General features: G+C 43.3%; 2 non-coding genes across 2 annotated transcripts; both read right to left on the minus strand.

The window, feature by feature from the left end:
* Nucleotides 1–3073: 3073 nt before the first annotated feature.
* Nucleotides 3074–3179, minus strand: LOC112089998. The gene has a single exon (XR_002901357.1). It is a non-coding gene; the product is annotated as a small nucleolar RNA R71 (small nucleolar RNA).
* Nucleotides 3180–9412: 6233 nt separating this feature from the next.
* LOC112090160 lies at nt 9413–9519 on the minus strand. The gene has a single exon (XR_002901509.1). It is a non-coding gene; the product is annotated as a small nucleolar RNA R71 (small nucleolar RNA).
* Nucleotides 9520–22025: the final 12506 nt, after the last annotated feature.

Consider the following 22025-nt stretch of genomic DNA (forward strand, 5'->3'; position numbering starts at 1 on the left):
ACAAGTGTGGGGGAGTTGATATGTCTATAATTTGTATCATTTAGGCCGCATTTTAGAGTCCAAATCATGTGTGTTTCTCATTCATTTTAGGTCCTTAGGCATTGATTTAGACCTTAGGGTGTGCATTAGGTCCCAACGCGTCTTTGCATGGTTTGGAGTCTTTATCAGGTGTTTTGGAGGTCGTTTGGAGTTCAAGAGGTGTGATCAGGAGTTGAAAAGGTGAAGAAAAGGGTTTAAAATCGTGAAAACGGCTTTAAGGAATTTTTCGGCAAAAGCATGTACCGACTGGATTAGTTTATCGGCTAAAAATGCTAACGGGTGATCTCTCTTGGCCAAAAATCAGTATCGGGTGAAAATATTGTCGGGTGAACTTTTATACCGAGACAGAAATTTTTTATCGGCTAAAAAACTTACCGCAGTATACGTTTCTCGGAAATATTTTCCTTACCACAGAAAGCAACTCGGCTAAAACCTGTTTTCACTTGCGCACCTCAAAGATTGCAAATCCAAGGAAGCTTCTGGTCCGAATCAGTTATCGGGGTCTTCATCAAAGTTGGAGAATATCGTCTCCAGATTCCAGAACAGTTGGAGTTGCTGAATTCGGAGGAGTGAGAAGAGAGATACCACCACCGGGATTCACACCTGTCTCGCATGCATTCAAAAGCCGATCCAATGAGTTTCAAAGATTACGCGGGAAGATGCCTTTCCGGTTCGATTCAGTTTACAAGGCCTTCATTAGTATTTGAGATCTTTGAGTGCTCTTACCAGAACACATGAGATCATTCAATTTGAAGCTGTAGCCTGAAAGATATCGTCTCCGGAGTGAACGCGGGTCCGAGAGCTGTTTTTCTTACCATTCAATTCCGAGGCAAAGATGAGCAATCAGGGGAACCTTACACTTCCCAAGCTCCGATGGTTTCTTCACCAGTGTTGGAGCTAAACCTCGGCCTCAAGACCTCGGCATTGCATGTCAGACCCTATCTACTTTGATCCCTCGGACCAAGCACCTTGGCATGTCTATGCCGAGGTCCCTTGTCACGAACCCATAATCAAGAACAAGCTGATCTAACGAGTGCACGTGAAGATGGATCAAAGACTAGGTTTCATGCATGTTCTTGACGTGTTCGTCATGAGATCTTCATTTCAATCTTTGCTCATGTGCACCCCTCGACATCAAGACCTCGGCTTCACTCTCTCATACACCGAGGTGCTCACCCAACGACCCAAGAAGATGGATTCAGTACCCGGTTTGTTCCGGGCTGACCCGCATCACTTAGCTCCCCTATATATAGTTTTTAGGACTAAAACCCTACTTATCTTATCTCTTATCCTGTTTTATCTTGGAGAACTTGCCTCTTTTGTGAAAACTTACCACTTTAATCAGATATCTCGTTTTTACGTAAAGATCTTGTTCTCTTTCATTTCTTTTTATCATCATCAAAGCTTTTAATCATGTCTAGCTTCACATGTTGCAAAGGATTAAGTGAGCTCTTCATGATTAGTGAGTAGTTTCATTATGAGGTTTTAGATAGGTAGATTAGGGTGCTTTCATGGAAGATTAGCGAGTTTAGATTCTAGATCTGCGTCATTCATTCTCTACTAAACCTATCTCTAAGCTGGATCCATGAACATCACATGTGGTCTAGATCTGAGGTATTTCACGCCTGAGAAGTGTTCGCTTAAATACCTGACCCAGGTTTAGTAGAGGTTTAAGAGTCTTTCATCATGATAATGATAGTTTGTTCTTCTTAAATGACATATTGAGCTGATTCTTAAAGCTGACTGATTCATGCTTCTCAAACGGATTTTGGTATGAAAGAGGATCAGTTTAGAAGCTTAATTCCTTCATGAGATGATTAACTTGTCTTTGAGTTCATGTTAAATGAAGTTGCTTGATCATTTTGGTTCATCAACTCACTAGTATGACATGGAAACACCCGAGTCTTTTATCCTGTCTAAAACCTCTATTTCATCATTCATATCATCATCCGATCATCTGTCTTGTTTATTTGCATGTTATTTGCATCTTTACTAGTTTAAATTTCTTATCCTTGTTCATTTCTGTTTTTGCTTGTATTTTAAGTAGCCTAGAAACCAAAACTCTTTCTTGATTGCGGTTGACTTAAGTTATAAGCATCATAAACTAGTGTCTACCACAAGCTTGGATTCGATACCCCTTGTACTACAACTACAGGGGATTGATACCTCTTCAAAGACTGAAAAGTCTTAGCTATCAATTGGCGCCGTTAACAACTTGTGGGAGCATTAGTTTTTGCTTGTTCTTGAGATCAAGCCTTTACCTTTCTTGTTTTTACTAATCGTTTTCAAGTTCTGTCTTTGATTGATCAGGTACATGCGCACTCGGTCCCACAGCTCAGAGCCACCTCAGCCTTATAACAACAACATTAACTTGCTTGAGAGAAGAGCTAGAGAAAGGGCTTTGCATCAGGAACAATTGGGTATGGCTGATCAGGAGAGAATATAGCAACAGGCTCAGAACGCCGAGCACCAGGCACAGAACGCCGAGCACCAGGCTCATCTTAACCAAGCGCAGGCCGAGAGGAACGAACAGCAGGCCTATGTTAATCAAAACATGGCTCAGCGTAATGAGAGGCAAGCTCAACAAAACCAGCAACAGGCTAACCGAAATGAGCAACAAGAACAGCAAGTTCCTTAGCCTCTGCCACCAGCTCAAAGGCAACCTCCACCGGTTTTTGTTGGAGAAAACGACCGAGCAAATGCACATCAGTATAGAACCGGGATCCAAGCACCACCTGTGCAAAACAACAACTTTGAAGTTAAAGCTTCCCTGCTCAATATGGTGCAAAACTCCAAGTTTCACGGTTTGCCCATGGAGGATCCTTTAGAGCACCTAGATTAGTTTGACGGTGTTTGTGACCTCACAAAGATGAACGGGGTATCAGAAGACAGCTTCAAGCTCCATTTGTTCCCATTTAGTCTTGGTGATAAAGCACATCAATGGGAGAAGAATCTTCCAAGGAGAACTATACAGACATGGGAGCAGTGCAAGCTTGCCTTCATGTCAAAGTTTTTCTCCACTTCAAGGACGGCTAAGCTGAGAAATCAGATCTCAAGCTTCACACAACACACCAATGAAAGCTTCGGTGAGGCTTGGGAAGGTTTCGAAGCTATACTAACCAATGTCCACACCACGGTTTCTCAGAGGCTTCCCTTCTAAGCACTTTATACCGAGGGGCACTTCCAAAGATAAGGAACCAACTTGATACAGCATCAAATGGGAACTTTCTTGGGAAGGAAATAAACGCAGCAATGGAGCTTGTGGAGAATCTTGCGATGTCAAACAAATACCTACGGTGAGGATTTCGACAGAGCTAATAGATCAGATGGGACTAGTAAAGAGTTGTGTATGGAAAAAGACATCAGGGAGCTACAAAACAAGCTAGACAAAGTGCTTGTGGCTACACAAAAGCCAATTCACTTTGTAGGCGAGTTTGATGAGCAAGGGCCAAGCTTTGACAATGTAAATGAGGATGGTCTCGCACAAGAAGAGATCAACTATATTGGGAATCAACAAAGGTATCAGCGGTTCAACAAATGTGGAACCAATCAGAACCTCTCTTACCGCAACCCCAATGTAGCTAATCCTCAAGATCAGGTGTACCCTGCTCAACAAAACCAACAAAGCTATGCTCCAAAGCCTCAGTTCCAAATTTCTTTTCAGCCCAAGCACTAATTCAGTGGGTAACAACAGAGTTGTGGACAGCAACAGCAACCGGCTCAAGGCAGTACATATAACAGCCAACCACAGCAACATAAATATCCACCAGGGTTCAGTCCACAGCCGATGGGTTAGAACAGCAGCAAGCACCGGTTCAGAGTCAGATGAGACCAGATATGTGTGGGCTTCTACAGCAGCTACTACAGAGTCAACAAAGGGTTGAGAGTCAGTATGCGTCCATGCAACAAGATATCAGGGAGCTTAAGCAGAATCAAGCTTCCACATCATCAAGAGGACAAGCTTTACCTGGAAAGCCGGAACCAAATCCCAAAGAGTATGTCAATGCCATCACCCTGAGAAGTGGCAAAGAGTTACAAGCTCCTGAACCTAAGCAAAAGCTCATTGAGGACAATGAGCAGATCGGTGGGGAGGAAGCTTCAAGTGACGAGTAAGAGAATGAAGTTTTAGAGAGGGAACCAGTCAAAGACAAGGCTAAAGAGGTAGAGAAGGCCCCTGAGCTTGAAAAACTTTATGTTCCACCACCTCTTTATCAGCCTAAGATACCATTTCCAGGGCGGTTCAAGAAAAAAATCTTAGACAAAGCAAAGGCAGTAATTGAGAAATACTTAAAAAATACTCAGATGACATTTCCGATCATAGAAGCTTTCATAATGATTCTTCAGCTTGGGAAGTTTTTAAAGGAGCTTCAAGGGATGGTCATCTTGAGTCATGAGTGCAGTGCCATCATTCAAAGGAGATCAGTGCCAAGAAAATTATCAGATCCTGGTAGTTTTACTTTGCCATGTGCGATCGGTCCACTGAAGTTTTCAAGCTGCCTATGTGACTTGGGAGCTCCTGTGAGCTTAATGCCCTATTCTATTGCCAAAAGAATTGGGGTTTAACAGCTACAAACCAGCAAGAATCTCTCTTATTCTTGCGGATCGATCAGTGAGGCTACCAATCGGTATACCTGAAGATTTGCCTTTGAAGATTGGAGAAATAGAGATCCCCACAGATTTCATAGTTCTAGAGATGGATGAGGAGCCTGTGGATCCCATCATCTTGGGAAGACCCTTTTTAGCAACAGAAGGAGCGATCATTGACGTGAGAGGAGGCATGATCGAGCTGCACATTGGGTCTGAAACCATGAAGTTAGATGTGAAGGAAATGATGAAGAAACCGACCATTGGAGGTCAAGTTTTCTACATAGAAACCATGGAGGAGCTGGCTGATGAGCTCCTTGAGGATTTAAACGCGGAAGACCCTTTACAAGTGGTCTTGACAAAGGAACAAAGCGAGCACGGGTTCTTGAATGAAGAAAGTGAGGTCTACAAGAAGTTCTTGGATCAGCCGAGGGAACTTGAAGCTGAGACAAGATTTTTGGAGCTTGAACCGAATGGTCTCGAGGTTTTGGACATCAGAGGGTCCAATACAAGAGGGGAGACGCCTCGGGGTCTCATGGCCGCGACATGAGATGCCGAGGGTAGTGGTAAACCGCGAGAGAAGACCAATGCCGAGGAAGCTGTTAAAGTGCAATGCAGCTTTGATGCGGATTGGGATGAGGCAAAGGCTCCCCTTGTTGAGCTCAAGCCTCTACCAACAGGGCTCAGGTATGCCTTCTTAGGCTCAAACTCTTCATATCCCGTGATCATTAATGATAACCTGTTAGCTCATGAAGAACATGCATTGCTTAGGGAGCTTAGAAAGTTCAGGAGAGCGATAGGTTATTCTTTGGCTGATATTAGAGACATCTCTCCTGAAATATGCACCCACATGATCCACCTAGAAGACCATTCTATGTCTTCTATTGAGCATCAAAGACGTCTTAACCCGAACCTTAAGGAGGTGGTTAAGAAGGAGATAATCAAGCTTCTTGAGGCAGGGATAATATACCCAATCTCTGACTCAAGATGGGTATCTCCTGTCCATGTGGTGCCCAAGAAAGATGGTGTCACAGTGGTAAAGAATGAGAGGGATGAGTTAATAGCTACAAGAACCATAACCAGTCATCGTATGTGTATTAAATACAGAAAGCTTAACTCTGCATCTAGAAAAGACCATTTCCCATTGCCATTCATAGATCAGATGCTTGAGAGACTAGCTAACCATCCATACTTCTGTTTTCTTGATGGGTACTCGGGTTTCTTTCAAATACCCATAGATCCCCGAGACCAAGAGAAAACTACATTCACATGCCCCTACGACACATATGCATATAGACGCATGCCCTTTGGCCTTTGTAATGCACATGCAACCTTCCAAAGGTGCATGATGCATATCTTTTCTGACCTCATTGAAGAGAAGGTGGAGGTCTTTATGGACGATTTCCCTGTCTATGGTTCATCCTTCTCCGATTTTCTTTCTAATTTGTCACAGGTCTTAAAGAGGTGTGAGGAGCACAGGCTGGTCTTGAACTGGGAGAAGTGCCATTTCATGGTACAAGAGGGCATCGTGTTAGGTCATAAAGTGTCTGAGAAGGGCATAGAAGTCGACAGAGCAAAAGTGGAGGTCATGGTGAATTTGCAGCCTCCGAGTTCAGTCAAGGGTATAAGAAGCTTCTTGGGGCACGCCGGCTTCTATAGAAGGTTCATTAAGGACTTTTCTAAGATAGCTCGGCCATTAACAAGGCTTCTTTGCAAGGAAGTTGAGTTCTTGTTCGATGAGGAATGCATGGAGGCGTTTCTAAAGATCAAGGAGGCCCTTGTTAGTGCACCAATTTTTCAAGCTCCCGATTGGTCTTTGCCATTTGAAGTGATGACAGATGCATCAAACTATGCCGTGGGAGCAGTTTTGGGGCAGAAAAATGATAAGAAGCTGCACGTGATCTACTACGCAAGCCGCACATTGGACTCAACTCAATAGAAATACGCAACAACTGAGAAAGAGATGCTGGCCATTGTATTTGCATTTGAAAAGTTCAGAAGTTACCTTGTGGGATCAAAGGTTATTGGGTATACGGATCACGCGGCTTTGAGGTATCTCATGACCAAAAAAGATGCTAAGCCGAGGCTTCTTAGGTGGGTTCTCCTGTTACAAGAATTTGACATGGAGGTGCAAGACAAGAAAGGCATTGAGAATGGAGCTGCCGACCATCTCTCACGGTTAAGAGTTGACTCAAAAGTGCCTTTAGATGATGCTTTACCCGAAGAGCACCTGATGTTGATCAAGTCTTACATGGAGGTTGAAGAGGCCAATACAATCAGAGAGAGGAGCCTTTCATGGTTTGCTGATCTTGTTAACTACCTCTCATGCAGATTAGAGCCACCTGAATTGGATTCCTATCAGAGGAAAAATTTCTTTAAAGATGTGATGAGGTATCATTGGGATGAGCCGTATTTATATGTGCTCAACAAAGACCATCTTTATAGAAGGTGCTTAGCTGAAGAGGAGGTACAGCCTGTGTTACAAGAGTGCCACGGTTCTGCTTATGGTGGACACTTGGGGGCTTTCAAGACGGTTGCCAAGGTTTTACAGAGTGGTTTTTGGTGGCCAACGATGTTCAAATATGCTCAAGCTGTTTTTTCTAACTGTGAATCGAGTCAAAGGCATGGTAATATCTCCAAAAGAAGTGAGATGCCTCAGAATCCGATCTTTGAGGTGGAGGTATGATATATCATGGTTTTTATGGTTTTTAACCATGGTATAAGTCTTATTTATAGAGTCTTTCTAGTGTCTTTCGAGTCTTTTGGAGTCTTTTCACGTCATAGGTACGTTTGGAGCTTAACTGGAGACTTTGGAGCACTTTGGAGCTTAATCAGGATCAAATTCGTCAAGAATGGATTTTGTGCTTTAGTGTCGCTCGACACCATGGAGAGTGACGCTTGACACTTGTCAGAGAAATAAGGAAAAAGCGATTTTGTTTCCTATTTGAAGAAGGAGTTGGGCCCAAACGTTTTCAAGGAAGCCCAAGACGTGTCTCAGAGATATATATAGGATTTTTATTCCCTTTTTACGATGACCTTAGATTTTTGAGAGAGAGATACTCTGAGTTTTTGGCTTTTGCGATTTATGAGCTTGGGGAGACAAGTATGTACTCTGTTCGTTTAGAAAGAAGATTTCGAACCCCTTTATCTATTTCGATTTAATATATTGCTCTCTATTCATCATGTTTGTTGTTTCAATAATCATGTCTGAGTAGATCACCTGTTAGGTTTAGGGTTTAATTAGGGTTTTTTTTGAATGTGTGATTAACTTGCTAGTTAGGGTTCATATCTATTTGTTCTTCACCTTAGGTTGTTCTTAAAGCTAATTCTTGATTGATCACCTAGAACTTAGATCTGAGGTTGCTTAATTGACACGGAAGTGTAATTGATTAACTGGAAAGAACCTAGGTTGAGCAAAGTAGCTATTCGCAAAGGAATTTGGTTTAGATGCTTTGTGAACATATCGAACTTGTGCATTAAGGCTGGTTTAAATCTGTAGGATTTGCAAAGGAATTTGGGATTCTAGGATTTTAACTTAGATAATTCTCACAACGGAAGTTGGTTAATTATAATTCTGTGTTTCGAGTTCAAGAACCGAGCTTAATAACTGAACCCTGATTAGTTAAGTTGATTTGCATTCATTGATCTCCTGAAAATCACCCTAGACCTAATCCTTATCACATCGAATTTACAAACCGTTTCTTTGCTGCTTTATTTATTTATGTCGCATTGCTATTTGTTTCGCATACTTCGGCTTAGCGTAACTCCATCTACACAAGGTTTATTGAGTGATCTCTAGTCTCTGTGGTTCGACCCCTAGATACTACAACTGCACATCTGTGCTCTTGCAGAGTAGCTTAGGGATTAAACTTTGAGCAGATCAAGTTTTGGCGCCGTTGCCGGGGACTTGATTTCGCCATTAAACCTAGTTTTTGAGTTTCGACTAAGTTTTTCGACCTAGTGTCGAGTGACACTACTTGTGGTGTCGCGCGACACCTTTCTTTTTATAACCTAATTTACTTATTTCGTTTTCTCTCTTTGTTTTTGGTGTTTCAGGTTTATGCATACTCTTGGAACCAGAAGCAACAAGGACATCCCACTAGTGAATTTGAGCATCGAGGAGCTAGCTGAGTTAGAGCGAACGAACAGGAAAGCAAAGGATCCGGCAATGATGGAAAACGCCAATGGACTTGTTCGTGATGATGATGGAATCTGGAGAGACCAAGAGGGTCATGTGTGCAATGCGAGAGGCCAAAGGCTTGATGGAGATGGTAACATCATTCCACCAGCGCCTTTACCAGTGGATGTTGTTGACCAGAATCCACCACCTGCACCGCGTGGTAATGCTGTGATCGTTCCAAATCAGAGGAACGCTCCAGAAGATCGGAATGTGTGGGAACCTGCACCTGCAGCTGGCCGTGGACGAACACTTGGTGATTACAACAGGCCTGAGCAGTTCTATGCAAATCGTTCTGCTATTCGCGCCCCTGTGTTTCAAAGAAACGATTTTGAGCTGAAGCCTGTGTACTACACTCTTGTGGGTCAGCATCCTTTTCATGGCCACTCTCATGAGCACCCTATGGATCACATCGAGAGGTTTGAGGACTTGGTCACCAGCATCAAATACAATGGAGTGTCCAACGACTTCCTCCTCTGCAAGCTGTTTCCTTACTCTCTAGCAGTGGAAGCAGCTAACTGGTTGAAGCAGTTGGAGCCAGGATCACTCACTACTTGGGAAGAGACCAGGAATGCTTTCCTGCACAACTTCTTCGATGATGCCAGGTCTGAGGAGTTGAGGACGAAAATTTCGACTTTCTCTCAGGAACCAACTGAAGCGTTCAAAGCTTCTTGGGTGCGATTCAAATCGTACCAGCGAGACTGCCCCCATCATGGCTTCAGCGATGTGCAGTTGCTGGGTATCTTCTTCAGAGGTATCGACTGGAGGTATCAGATGGCACTTGATGCAGCAAGCAATGGTAACTTCAACACTAGATACCCAGAAGAAGCTGTTGAGCTCATCGAAAATTTGGCATCCAGCAATAACACCAAGAATGCAGATCTTGAGCGAATGAGTCAAGCTGGGAACATGGATAGATCGCAGATCGCTGAGGTGAAAGCTAAGCTTGATTCTGTGCACAGCCTTTTGGTGGGTAAGAAGTCTGTCAGATTCGCACAGGAGGTGGAGAGTTTCGAATCTGAGGATGAAGCTGAGGTGGAGGATGTCAACTTTGTCAGTGGATCAGGATTTCAGGGTCAGAGGTATGGTAATCAGCAAGGTAACAGAAGCTACAATGGAAATTACAGTGGAAACAATCAGAGGAGTACCTTCAACAGTAATCAGAACTTCTCAGGTTACACGCCTAAGCCTCAGTACCAGAAGCCCTTTTCCAACAACAATTTCTCCAGAAATTACAGCACTCCTTCATCTCAACCTCAAAATCCTGACAATGAGATGAAGTCTATGCTGGAACAAATTCTGGAAGGTCAGCAGAAGCTCACCGTGGACTTTAATGGAAAGATGGATGCTCTCTACCTTGATCTGAATGGGAAAATCGAAGCTCTGAACACCCATGTCAAGCACCTCGATACCCAGGTTGCTCAAACTGCAGGTTCTGTTAAAAGGCAAGAAGGTTTTCTTCCTGGGAAGACTGACACCAATCCAAGGCATCACTGCAGTGCTATCACGTTGAGGAGTGGTAAAAATCTGAGTTCAGAGCCCAAAAAGACGCCTCCTGCACCTGAAGTCTTGGATTTGGAAAACCCTGAAGAAGTTTCTGAGATTGCAGAGCCGGTGTCGAGCGACACCACCCTTGGTGTCACGCGTCACCAATTGCAAAGCGAAGCTGTTGATGCTCCGAATCCGAAATCTGCAGAAGAGAAGGTCTACAAACCTAAAGTTCCTTACCCAAGGAGCCCTAGGAAGTCCAAGCAAGAACTTGATGATGCACGATGCAAAGCTTTGATGGAAAAGCTTGTGATTGAGATACCTTTGGTTGATGCTGTAAAAATCACTCCTGTTATCAAACGTTATGTGAAGCGAATGGTGACCAATAATCTCAGTCATGAACAAGGAGTGATGATGATTTCTGAGCAAGTCAGTGCAGTGATTTAGAACCGAATTTCAGAGAAGCTGTCTGATCCAGGAAGCTTTGTCTTGGATTGCTCTATCTTCACAGAGAGATTCAAGGGATCGCTGTGTGATCTGGGTTCAAGTGTTAACCTCATGCCTTATTCAGTAGCTGTTAATCTCAGCATGACTGACTTCAAACCAACAAGGATATCTCTCATCCTAGCCGATCGTTCGACAAGGATACCTGAAGGGGTGCTAGAGGATGTTCCAATCAAGGTTGGAGACTGCATGATACCGACTGACTTTGTGGTTCTGGAGTATGGAGAGGAGCCTAAGGATCCTCTTATCCTTGGGAGACCTTTTCTAGCTACAGCAGGCGCTATTATTGATGTCAGGAAGGGCAGGATCGCTCTGAATGTTGGAGATCTGGTGATGAACTTTGACATGGACAAGCTGATGAAGAAGCCCACCATCGATGGTCAGACCTTCTATGTCGACACTCTGACAGAGTTTGCTGAGGAGATTTTCCATGAGATGCTGCCTACATACCCACTTGAGAGGGCTCTGACCACGTCTGCAACTGAGGCTGAACACTTGGACGAAATTTCAGAATCTTACTTGAAGATGTTGGACTCCAGCGAGCATGTGATGCAGCTAGCATTGCAGATTGAACAGCTTGAGACTCCTGCGAAGGTGAAGCAGCTATCTGACTGGAGTGAAACGAAAGCGCCCAAGATTGAGTTCAAACAACTCCCTGCAGGACTAAGGTACGCATTCCTGGGCTCTAATTCCACCTATCCAGTCATCATCAACTCTTCTTTCAACAATGCTGAGGTTACCTTACTACTAAGCAAGCTGCGCAAGCATCGCAAAGCTTTTGGCTATTCTCTTGATGATATTTCAGGTATCTCAACAGACTTGTGCATACATCGAATTCATCTGGAGGATGAGTCGAAGTCATCGATTGAACACCAGCGCAGGTTGAACCCTAACCTGAAAGATGTCGTCAAAAAGGAGATCATGAAGCTGCTAGAAGCTGGAATCATCTATCCAATTTCAGATAGTGCTTGGGTCAGTCCTGTGCACGTGGTTCCTAAGAAAGGAGGGGTTACAGTTGTGAAGAATGACAAAGATGAGCTGATTCCGACGCGCACAGTGACTAGACACAGGATGTGCATCGATTACAGGAAGCTGAATGCAGCGACCAGGAAAGATCACTTCCCATTGCCCTTTATTGATCAGATGCTGGAGAGACTTGCAAGCCATCCCTACTACTGCTTTCTCGATGGGTACTCAGGATTTTTCCAGATCCCTATCCACCGAGATGATCAGGAGAAGACCACATTTACATGTCCATACGGCACTTTCGCATATCGCAGGATGCCCTTTGGACTTTGTAATGCTCCTGCGACATTTCAGAGATGTATGATGTCCATCTTCACTGACATGATTGAGGATTTCATGGAAGTCCTTATGGATGATTTCTCAGTTTACGGATCATCTTTTAAGGACTGTCTGGATAAACTCTGCAAAGTTCTGGCTCGCTGTGAAGAGAAGCACTTGGTCCTTAACTGGGAAAAGTGTCATTTTATGGTCAGAAATGGGATTGTGCTTGGGCACAAGGTTTCTGCAGCTGGTATCGAAGTGGATTGTGCGAAGATTGACGTTATGACGAGCTTGCCACCACCTGATTCTGCGAAATCGGTTAGAAGCCTTCTGGGTCATGCAGGGTTCTATCGTCGATTATCAAAGACTTCAGCAAGATTGCACGTCCTCTTACTGCTCTGCTATGCAAGGATGCTAAGTTTGAGTTTACAGATGAGTGTCTTGCTGCGTTCGAACAGATCAAACATGCTCTGATAAGCGCCCCTATCATGCAGCCTCCTGACTGGAATTTGTCTTTTGAGGTGATGTGTGATGCTAGTGATTTTGCTGTAGGTGCTGTTCTAGGACAGAAGAAGGATAAAAAGCTTCATGCAGTCTACTATGCCAGTCGAACTCTGGATGATGCTCAAAGGAATTATGCTACCACAGAGAAGGAACTGTTGGCTGTGGTCTTTGCTTTTGAGAAATTTCGACCATACCTTGTGGTATCGAAGGTGATTGTGCACACAGACCATTCTGCACTTAAATACTTGATGCAGAAGAAGGATGCAAAGCCACAATTACTGCGATGGGTGTTACTCCTTCAGGAGTTTGATATTGAGGTCAAAGACAAGAAGGGTGTTGAGAATGGTGTTGCAGATCATCTCTCACACATCAGGGTTGAAGACAACGTACCCATAGACGATTTTCTGCCAGAAGAGAATGTATACTATGTGGAAACCGAGTTCCAGAGCAGCTTTGACGAAGAATTGCAGGTTTTTCGAATTGGAGAAACGTTAGTGTCGAGCGACACCACCACTAGTGTCGCGCGTCACCTTGCTCAGCCGAACACAGAGACCTCTCAAATTCGAAGCAGACTTCCTGAGATCAGTTCAGCTGCTGTATCTGCCACCCAACGTCCTTGGTATGCTGATATTGCCAATTATCTCGCTGCAGAGGCTGAGCCTGAGAACTTTAAGGGCTATGCAAAGAAGAAGTTCCTGAGAGAGCTGCGAAGATACCACTGGGATGAGTCATATCTGTACAAGCACTGTTCTGATGGGATTTACAGAAGATGCATTGCAGAGTCAGAAGTTCCAGAGGTGCTGTTTCATTGTCATGGATCTGAATATGCTGGACACTTTGCGACATTCAAAACAGTGTCTAAGGTTCTTCAAGCAGGCTACCAGACCCTATGATCTGTTTCCCGACCTTGTTTGTCAGTTCTTAGCCTCTGTTCGCATCTACTACACCAACGAACATGCTCCACACGCACAGGAGGGCACTCTGACATTCATGATCCGCGGAGTTCGTTACCGGCTTCCTTTTCGCGACCTGTGTGCCATATATGGGTTTCGCAAGGACCTCCTGCGAGTCAGTCTTCCTACTCAGATGTTCGATGTGCAGGATTTCTGGTCCCATTTTGGGAATGGCCGCTATGATTCGAAGACCACGTCCCAGACCGATGTGCGCCACCCTGTTCTGCGATGCCTCCTCCGTGTCCTAGGCAACACCATTCAGTGCAAGTCGACTCCGGGTAAGATGCGTCTCTCTGAGTTGGCTCTTCTCTATGTTGCCATTGGTGATTTGACAGATAGTGAGCATTACCGGAGTTCTGCGCACGCTACTGATGTCAACATGGGAGCCGTTTTTGCTCATCACTTGGTTTCTTTGCAAGCCAAGCCTTTTTCTGGAGCAGGTACGACGCAGCGGACTGAGTCTGTAGGTAGCTTGCTGATCCCTATCTTCCAGCATTTTCGGATCAGCACGGAGAACAGCACCATTGTCACGACTCGCCGAGCTATTGATTTGGATCACCTGCGCCACGCCTCTTGGATTAACCACAACCATCAGTGGTCTTTTCGCACTGCAGCTGGTTCTTTCCGAATTCAGCTCCCTGATCGTGCACGCACTGACAAAGGCACCGAATGCGCTGCGCTTCGTTTTGTGCCAGAGAGGAGAGTCCTGATCACTGTGTCTCGCGGTTCTTCTTCCAGAGCTCGTGTTTCCACTTCCGAGGACGACCAGATACCTCGCTCCGCAGGCACTCCAGTACCTCTCCCTGATTTTCCCACTGAGCCAGAGGTTCCCATGGAGGCTGCTGCTTTCCAGCGGTATGTCATTCAGAGTTTTCAGAGCATCTGGAGCGCCATCGCTACTCTCTCTCGCTGTGGATGTGTTCGCACTACTCGTCCCCGATCTCGCTCACCCACACCCTCTGGTGATGACACTGCTACTAGTGATGAGGACTAGTTCCTCCGTCATTCTGGTTCTGTTTTTCTCTTTTCTTTTCTTTTCGTTTGTTTGAGTCAGTTGTGTCAGCTACACTTGTTGTGAGACTTAGTTGGATTTATGCTTTTATGGGTTGTATTGTTACTGCTAACTTCTTTCTAAGTGATCTGACAGTGCTAACCTAGATGATTCTCTGTCCTGTTTGGTGGACTTATGTGTCTCTGATCGTGACGATTGCTATCTGCACTATGGTGTCGCGCGACACCATCATTGGTATCGCTAGTCATCTTGAGCTCAAGAACAAACAAAAGACTAATGCTCCGACAAGTTGGCAACGGCGCCAATTGATAGATAAGACTTTTTAGGTCTCAGGGCTATCAATCCCCTTGTCAAAGTAGTTCTAAGAGGTGTCAATCCAGACTTGTCAACGAGACACTAGTCTATGTTGTTTGTTTATTTAAGTCAAGATAAAAAGGGTGAAGGTTTTACTAAGCTGAATAACAACGATTAAGTATGTAGGTAAAGTAAATGATGAGAATCAAACAAAGCAAAGATGTAAATGATAACTAAGCGATTCAGATGATGATAATATGTACTAAAGCAAGAGACTTTAGACGAGATACTTGACTCGGGTGCTTCCAAGTTCAACTAGTGGGTTAATGAATCAAAACATCAAGCGGTTTCATTTAACTTTGAACTCAAGGCATGTTAATCTTCTCATGAAAGTATTAAGCATTTTGAGAAGCATTGAATCAATCAGCAATAAGAATCAGTTCAAAAATGTCATTTAAGAGAACAAACTATCACTCTCGCGATGAAAGACTCTTAAACCCATAACCGAGTGGTTCAGACATTTCTACAAACACTTTTGATGCGAGATATGTCTCAGATCTGAACCTCAAGTGATGTGCTTGGATCCAGCCTAGAGATCTCGTCGGTTAAAGAATGAAACATGCAAGACTAGACACCTAAACCCACTAATCTACCTTGAAAGCACCCTAATCTACTCGTCTAAAGCCGCTTAAACGACTACTCACTAATCATAACGAGCTCACTAAGTCCTTTGCAAGACGTGTAGCTGGTCATGATGAGGAGTTTAATGTTAGATGATCAAAGAAATAAAGAAGGAACAAGATTTCTCATGCAAAAGCGAGATATCGGATTAGAATGATCAAGTTTCACCAAAGAGGCAAGTTCTTAAAGCTAAAAACAGATAAGAGATAAGATGATTAGGTTTTTAGTCTCAAAATGTATATATAGCAAAGGTAAAGTGTCGCGGGTCAGCCCGGAACAAACCGGGTACTGAACCGCGTTCTTGGGTTGATGGGTGAGTGCCACGGTGTGTCGGAGAGTGAAGCCGAGGTCTTCATGTCGAGGAGTGCACGTGAGTCCAGACCCAAATGAAGATCTCGTGAAGAACACGTCAAGAACATGCATGAACCCTAGTCTTCGATCCATCTTCACGTGTGTGTTCTTGGGCAGCTTTGTTCTTGATTCTGGGTTCGTGACAATGGACCTCGGCATGAAATGCCGAGGCGCTTGGTAGTCGAGGGGTTAGAGCGAACAGGGGCCGGCATGCACGCCGAGGTCATTGCGCCGAGGTGCACGTTCAACACTTAGTCGTTTCCAGCTTCATTTCTTACGTGTGCATGCCTTGATTCCAACGTGCCGAGGCGTCAGCACGAGGCCTAGTTCAGAATGCTCCCAAAATATGAGCCTTGACTTGGCCGATGTCGAGGTAGCGATGCCGAGCCCTGAGAAAACACTTAGCGCGTATCGCAACATTTTTGGGTTCGTATCGACCATGTCACCTTCCGGAAACAGTAACTTTCAACCCACGACTCCAAATGCTCTGAGACCAGTTCCATAGTCAAGATGACTCATTAGGCTCGAACTTTGGTGAAGAAACCGTCGGAGCTTGGGAAGCGGAGGGTTTCCTGGATTTCACATCTTTGAACCGCATTGGAATCACCAGAAAAGCTTCCCGCGGTAAGGAAAATGGCCGAGGGCTGTGTACCGCGGTAAGCTTTTTGGTCGTAAAAATTCCTTCGCCTCGGCCAAAAACTCAACCCATGGTATTTGCACCCGATCTTCGACCCAAGCTGACTTTGGTCGATCGGTAAGGAGTTTGGCCGGTGTTGAGCGATCGGTAAGGATTTTAGCCGGTGTTGAGCGATCGGTAAGGATTTTAGCCGAGGTTTCCGTCCGTCCGGTACGCGATTTGGCCGAGAAATTTCTCCAAGTGGTTTTCACCATTTTTGACCCTTTTCTTCACCGTTTTCTCCTCTGCTCCTCTTCTTAAGCTCCAAACGACTCCCAAGGCACCTGATAAAGACTTCAAAACATGCAAAACTCTTTGGGACCTAATGCAAGCTCTAAATCCTATTTTCATGCCTAAAGACACAATTTACATGGGAAAACACATGATGAGGACTCTAAAATGCTCTCTAAATGATGTAAAATATAGACATATCAACTCCCCCACACTTGTCCTTTGCTTGTCTAACCCATTGCATTCATCCTTCTGACTTTCTCTTTTGTCACCAACTTCGAATTTGCTTACACTGGGGACAGTGTTATTCAAGTCTGGGGGAGGTAGTTGCTGACATTGTGTCTGTTTTTCTTAAGAGTCAGTTGTGTCAAAAAGTTTTTGAGTCAAAACCTGTTGGATATTATGATGCTTTTCTTGGAATTATTGTGCTGACCTTTCATCTAAGTGACCAGTGCTGCAGATTCAGTCGAGATCCGACTAATGAAAAATCCAAAGGCTGACCAGTTGACTAGAGGCGTCCATGTTTCCAACAGAATCCACTAACCTGAGCTAAGTTCTGAACTTCACTTATAAGTCGTTGATGTGACTAATGCCTTAGAGCTTGATTCCTCGTTCGTACTTGATCAATGAAAGCCTGTGTGAAATTTAATGTTGGTGTTTCTCTCCCTGTAACGAGCTAAGAAAAAGAAAGAAAAAAAAGGGGCGAAAAGATTGAGATGATTTTCGCTTAGGAGTGAAGGGCTAGGAATGTTTCCAATGATCCCATTATTTCAATTCTAAGTTGGAATGATCACACAAAGAAAGGAAGTGAGGGGTAGGAAAATTTCCCATGACCCCACTATTCGCTGAAAACCTTTGATACAAGGTAAGGGGACAACTCGGGGACTCGATGGCAAACACCATCAGTACTCGCAGCTTTACCCTTATCGATTATATGCCATAAAAAGGAGAAAAGAAAAAGATGATGAATGTGCAAAAAGAATAAGTCTGGGGGAGAGAAAAAGCACCAAAAGTTTGTATGGCTGATTTGTTTGAGTATAGTACGGGAAAGAATCTAGAAGGTTCTTGGCATTGGAATCATCAGTGAGATCCAGCGATGAGGGTTTATGGACTATGTTGTGGAATTTTGGACTTAATCTGGAAAGCTGTGAATGTCTGCGGAGAAGTACATGGTGTTTCGATTTGGAATGATGAAGCGGTAGTTGAGTTGCAGGGTGACTGGTCAAAAGCGATGTTCCAATGAAAGGTTGAGTCTCTGCATTTTCAAACTTCTTTCTCTTATTTAGTGTTCTGTTTGCTTGAGGGCAAGCTAATGCTAAGTCTGGGGGAGTTGATATATCATGGTTTTTATGGTTTTTAACTATGGTATAAGTCTTATTTATAGAGTCTTTCTAGTGTCTTTCGAGTCTTTTGGAGTCTTTTCAGGTCATAGGTACGTTTGGAGCTTAACTGGAGACTTTGCAGCACTTTGGAGCTTAATCAGGATCAAATTCATCAAGAATGGATTTTGTGCTTTAGTGTCGCTCGACACCATGGAGAGTGACGCTCAACACTTGTCAGAGAAATAAGGAAAAGGCGATTTTGTTTCCTATTTGAAGAAGGAGTTGGGCCCAAACGTTTTCAAGGAAGCCCAAGACGTGTCTTAGAGATATATATAGGATTTTTATTCCCTTTTTACGATGACCTTAGATTTATGAGAGAGAGATACTCTGAGTTTTCGGCTTTTGCGATTTCTGAGCTTGGGGAGACAAGTCTGTACTATGTTCGTTTAGAGAGAAGATTTTGAACCCCTTTATCTATTTCGATTTAATCTATTGCTCTCTATTCATCATGTTTGTTGTTTCAATAATCATGTCTGAGTAGATCACCTGTTAGGTTTAGGGTTTAATTAGGGTTTTCTTTGAATGTGTGATTAACTTGCTAGTTAGGTTTCATATCTATTTGTTCTTCACCTTAGGTTGTTCTTCAAGCTTATTCTAGATTGATCACCTAGAATTTAGATCTTAGGTTGCTTAATTGACACGGAAGTGTAATTGATTAACTGGAAAGAACCTAGGTTGAACAAAGTAGCTATTCGCAAAGGAATTTGGTTTAGATGCTTTGTGAACATATCGAACTTGTGCATTAAGGCTGGTTTAAATCTGTAGGATTTGCAAAGGAATTTGGGATTCTAGGATTTTAACTTAGATAATTCTCACAACGGAAGTTGGTTAATTATAATTCTGTGTTTCGAGTTCAAGAACCGAGCTTAATAACTGAACCCTGATTAGTTAAGTTGATTTGCATTCATTGATCTCCTGAAAATCACCCTAGACCTAATCCTTATCACATCGAATTTACAAACCGTTTTCTTTGCTGCTTTATTTATTTCTGTCGCATTGCTATTTGTTTCGCATACTTCGGCTTAGCGTAACTCCATCTACACAAGGTTTATTGAGTGATCTCTAGACTCTGTGGTTCGACCCCTAGATACTACAACTGCACATCTGTGCTCTTGCAGAGTAGCTTAGGGATTAAACTTTGAGCAGATCAAGGTATTCGACTGTTGGGGAATAGACTTCATGGGACCGTTTACCTCTTCACACGGTAACCAATACATTTTGGTGGCTGTAGACTATGTGTCTAAATGGGTTGATGCTATTGCAAGCCCCACAAACGATTCAAAAGTGGTTTGTAATTTCAAAAGCATTATCTTCCCACATTTTGGAGTACCTGATGTCGGTGTGGTGTTGAGGGTTGTCAAGTTTTACCCTAAATGAAATCAATACCCGCAAGTGCACAGCTGATCGATTGTACTACTTAGGGATCGAATCCACAGGGAAGGAGGATCTTTCCTGCAAAAGCCTTCGAAAGAAATATGAAGTAAGGAAGTCTAGAACCAGGCGAGTTTTGTGAAGGTTTTGGTGGTGTGTTTAAAAGGTAAAAATGAATTTTAAAGAGAATTAAAATGACCTAATAACTAAACTTAACGAAAACGGGTAAAAACGAGAAAAACGGCTAACCTAATTGCTTAAATGAAAATCGATTGAAAGAGTAAATAAACTAGACGAAAGCTTGAATGAAAATCAGTGTAAATCTATAAGAAAAAAAATGTTGGGCTTCAGGGAAGTTTTCTCAGGGGTACGAACGATTCAAACATTGCTAGAGAGTAAATTTGATAAGATCTTAACTTAAACTTTTCGAAATGGAGTCACGGACGTATGAATACGCCACTGTCGTGATCATAGACAACTATCTCTCTCAACCCTGACCAGTAGGTTTCCACTCTGGCCCTGGAAAAGAAGAGATGCATTATGTTTAAGACTCGTCAGCATTCACAAATCGCCCATAGGTAGGTTTCCACTCCTATGTTTGTTTTGCTCTCCCAAACTAGATCTGACACCGGATGAACACTTTCGTGTCACCAAGCATCTGGATCAGATTGTAGTTCATGACGCTACTCTCATGTAATTCAGAAGAAAAAGTTCTAAGATTCGGCTCAAAAGCTCATGGAATCCTCATCGAACATATAGATCCCCATCAAAAATCCCTTAATCCCAACAATAAAACTACTGAGACATGATGAACAAAATCAAAAACATAGTATTAAAAAGTAGAATAGAAACTGAAATTGAAAAAGAAAGAACAAGGGTTCAAGAGACAAATCTCTCTCTCCCTAAAACCTAAAAAAAAAGCTTAAAGTAAAATTTCTGTAAAGTATTTCGTCTCTCCTCTTCTCTCCTAAAAACGACCTAAGTGACATGTATTTATAGTCTCCAATACTCTCTGGTGTCTAGGGTTCCGGAATTGAGGCTGGGAAAATGATACGGGCTTCAGAAATGGGCCTTCGGGCTCGGGGTTGGCTGGCCGCGGTCGGGATGAGTGCGACCGTGGGAAATGGGTGGCTGGCCGCGGTCACGGCGGTTGTGACCGCGGGGATTGGTTTGTTGGCCGCGGGTGGAAACGCTCGCCGGCTGGTTTACGGGACATCTTGCTCTTCGCGTATTTTTTGATTAAACCGTTGGATTGCCAAGCTGTAAAGTGTGCTGGAAAGCTGATACTTCCATCTTTAAGATCTCCAAATTTGAGCTGGATCAGACGGTGAGTCGGCCTTCAATCAGGGGTGAACTTCTGACAGTTTGACTCTGAGCTGAAATCTGGTTTTCTATCCATTTTGTTAAGCTTTTCCCTAAGTTACCTGAAAAGAGTCTTGGAACTACAAATACTAGAAAAACGTAATAAAAGTACTTGAAAGCAATTAAAAACATAGAAAAAGTATTTCAAAACGATCCATAAAAGTGGTCAAAATACGGTGTTATCAACTCCCCCAGACTTAAACCTTTGTTTGTCCTCAAACAAAGCAAAAGCCTAAACTGGTTAAGTGAAAACAAAAATAGAGAATGCACAAATCTCAGAGACATGAACTCCTAAACTAGGACCAAAGATAGTGCATCAATCCACAACTTAGTCTAGAAAATTCTCACCAATGCACAAGAGATACTAGTCCACTTTTTCCGTCATGCAAAACCTAAACAATCTAAATCTTGATTCCAGTCAACTAGCTCTCTACATTTATTAAGTTCAATAGTGAGTTCTTATTAAAGACATCATCCAGGGTAGACAGTGTTTGACATTAAAAGGGCTCTTTAAGTGGTGGAGTTAGAGTGTTTCGGGTTACCTGAAGATCTGGAGGATGCAAGATAATATGCAAAACCGCAAGAGAGATAATGACCTGTTGAGGACCGCAATTTTCAGTCACTTCTTCTTGCCAAATGTTGTTGCATAATCCTTCCTACTTTGTTGTAAACAGCTATTCCCCCAGACTTAGATTCTTTCCGGGAATCAGAAAATGATCTCCAAAACTCCATAAAATTCGAATTCCAGTTGCCTTGGGACTTAAAATTCGACCTCTCTAGACTCTCTAAGGCTTTTATTTCCTTCTTTTCTTATTTTCGGATTTTTTTTTTTGAACGGGAAATGCCTTTTAAAAAGAGAGAGAGACTAGAGGACGAGATTGTACCAAAATTTGAGATTTTTCTAAGGCAAACTGAGCTTCCTCTTGTGTTGAATCCTTCCGGAAACTTTCCGGCAAATCGCAGGTCTCTGTCCTTGGTGACTGAAAACTGCGTCGTTCCTCTTTCTCTCCAACGTTTTTGCACTTATCTGCATATAAGACAATAGAAAACAAGAGTGCATGTGGTTTGAAAGAGGATTGGTTAAGGTGGGGAACTAGCTAAAGATGAACTAGCCATTCAGGATCAACTG

Source organism: Eutrema salsugineum, unplaced genomic scaffold (assembly GCF_000478725.1).
Source record: "Eutrema salsugineum unplaced genomic scaffold, Eutsalg1_0 scaffold_11, whole genome shotgun sequence".
In the NCBI taxonomy this organism is placed as follows: domain Eukaryota; kingdom Viridiplantae; phylum Streptophyta; class Magnoliopsida; order Brassicales; family Brassicaceae; genus Eutrema; species Eutrema salsugineum.